This window comes from Lactuca virosa, chromosome 1 (genome assembly GCF_052849685.1).
Source record: "Lactuca virosa cultivar CGN04683 chromosome 1, Lactuca_virosa_CGN04683_v6, whole genome shotgun sequence".
NCBI classification, from domain to species: Eukaryota; Viridiplantae; Streptophyta; class Magnoliopsida; order Asterales; family Asteraceae; genus Lactuca; species Lactuca virosa.
Window position 1 is genome coordinate 154753365 of NC_136426.1, and position 2868 is coordinate 154756232.

The window sequence follows — 2868 nt, forward strand, 5'->3', positions numbered from 1 at the left end:
GTTGTCCCCCTTGGAGTATAGATCACAATATATACCGACACCCAGGTCTCATGCGTCCGCACCGTAGATCTCCATAACGAATTCTCTAACCGTACATGAACGGATCGCTGATCCTCTTAATAGAATACCTAGTTCTCCCCCACTCAGGGTTCAAACCAATACCAATTGGCATACCAACAATCTACTCCATAAACTGTTTCACCAGGTGTATCACACTTGACTCTTGGAACGTACCACGTAATCGCATCGATGATATTCCCGATGGAAACCAAGCAACTCCAAATATCCCGTAACTCGTACAAAAATCTCAGAACCCTCTCAATGTGACTGTCTTTAGTCATGTCGAAGCCTCAGACTGACACACCGCCGGATACCCCAACTGTTCCGAATTAGCCTTGACTCTCCATCTAGAAGTAACGCACTATCAAGCACCTCGTCTCTGATTCCTCGACCAGCCTCCCATCGCAGAAATCATCATGAAAACAAGAGACCTCACTCTCACAGTCGATACACAATGTAGACAACGGGGGCCATCGCCACAGCATGCCTGACTCGACTAAGGCATCTCTTTGTCCTCATCTCAGTCTTCACTAATAGCTCTCTCGTGGTATAAGGAAAACCTCGCAGCAAACATACTGCCCCAAATACTCTGGTGAAAAGATTGCAACCCTATGCTACCCCACAGGGTTTACCTCCAATTCTGAAACCGAAAACTCGATATCTCCTTCGCTTCTCCCAGAACGGGAACAACACAACTCTTGCCACAGAAGGTGACATCTCATCCATCAACCGATGGCTCAACTCAGACCTCGATCCTCCAATAAGCATCATCTCTACTCATCCCTGAGCCTTGCGACTCCAACTAACATCTCACCAATAAAATCCCTCAGAAACGAACTTAATTTCCCTTCCCAGGTATTCTCCATTAAAACTTGATTGACATGGCCCTCTGGCCCAACACTTAATCACCTGATCTCAGACTAATCTACCATCACGGAACAACTGGTAAAACCAGAAGCTCTAACCCCCAAAAATCATGGTACTTGAACCATGTGATCACCTCTCACTCTGCTACTTAGAAACTCCGGTATTCTCCCTGTTTCGAGTACAGTTCCTCTGCTTTCAGTAGTACAGGCCCATACTGCCTGCCACATCTACCCATACTTTCAACACGAATCGTCCCAGAATTCCTAAGTAGCTCTTCAACCCTCTCGATCACCAATCCCGCTAACATGGTCGCTTCCCAGCGAATACTCTCCTCTATCAACGTACTCATCTGACTAAGGCCACTCCCTAGACTCTTCCTAGGTTCCCTCACTTCTCTGCCCTCAGTTGCTGAAGAACTCCTTATGATGCCAGTCATCTACCTCCTGAATATCGTCATATTCACTTAGTAGCTGATTCCCATCATCAAGAGTTCCATAAAGCACGAAGCAAACAGCATTCGGGCATCGACTAATCTCTACAAACACATAAAACCACTCTAGGTTGCTACTCTACTTACACTACAAAGGTATCACCGAACTCAAGCAACTCTACCCCCTCGCGGATATCTAACTACTCTCTCCGTAGGCTCCTCAACTGCTCATCTAGGTATCTCTCCTAGATTACTCCTCTACTCAAGTTCCCTCTAAAAGATCTCTTCTCGATACTCTTACTCTACACATACTCAAAGCATATCACAGATAGTAAAATTCCTAGGCTAAGGCATCACAAATTAGGCAACCCTAGCCCTAAAATATGAAATACTTATCCTATCATCTAGCATGCATCACTAATATCTCAATAATAACTTATAACACAAATAAGCAAGGGTATTTTGGGAAATCACCGTTCGGGCTCTGACTGATTGTACACACTGCTCCTTCTCGTTTTTCTCTTTGAAACTCTTGCTCGTTTTTAGAAAAATCATTTCTTTTGAAAAATTTTCTCAAATCCTCAGTTTGAGTCCAGATATACCCGAAGGTGCATCCGAATCCCTCAAACCAAGGCTTTGATACCAACTTGTAACAACGCAAATTCCAAAAAAATGTTCATTTTAACATCATATAAATTTCATAAAACATTCTACAAAATCTCATTTGTTTAGTTTACAAGACACATCTCCATAATTGATTGATTAATAATCCAGGATCCTAAAAACATAACTCCTTCTTTGGTGTGTACAATCGAGCTGGTGCCTTCCCGCGATCCTGAGAAAAACCTGAAACACATAACACATAACACGGTAAGCACGAAGCTTAGTGAGTTCCCCAAAATACCACACACATCTCCGTAGCCTCTCATGGCTATACTTAGATAAGACCGTCCGGTCAATGTGTCTCAGTGGGACCCTCTGGTCCTTGAATTCAGGTGGACCCTTCGGTCCTAACTCAATAAGCTCATAATAACAATACTCAACATAAATCACAGAGACATAATGCAGAATATCACAACACACAAATAAGCACATAAGACATCTCAGTCACACAAGGATACCACTCACGGTAAGTACAATGAGAAGACTCACCTCGGATGAAGAATGGCTCCTATAAATGTTGTCGCTGCACACCGGCCTCTAACACTGTGCCAAACCCACAGTTAACCCAATTAGGATCTAAGATCATACCTTCACTCATCATGCCTAAAGATAGACCACCAACTCGGTCCACAAATTACCCAAACCCATTGGGCCCAACGAGGCCCATCCAAGGCCCAACCCTTAACTCAAGTCAAAAAGGCAAGCCCAACACAAGGGCCCACTAATGGCCCAATCTTCCCAATTAGGACCAACCTTAAATGGATCTAACCCCCAAGCCCAATAATCCTTTACTAAATCCCAGGATTGTGAAAAGACCATTTTGCCCCTCAAAATTCACATTTGCTCGA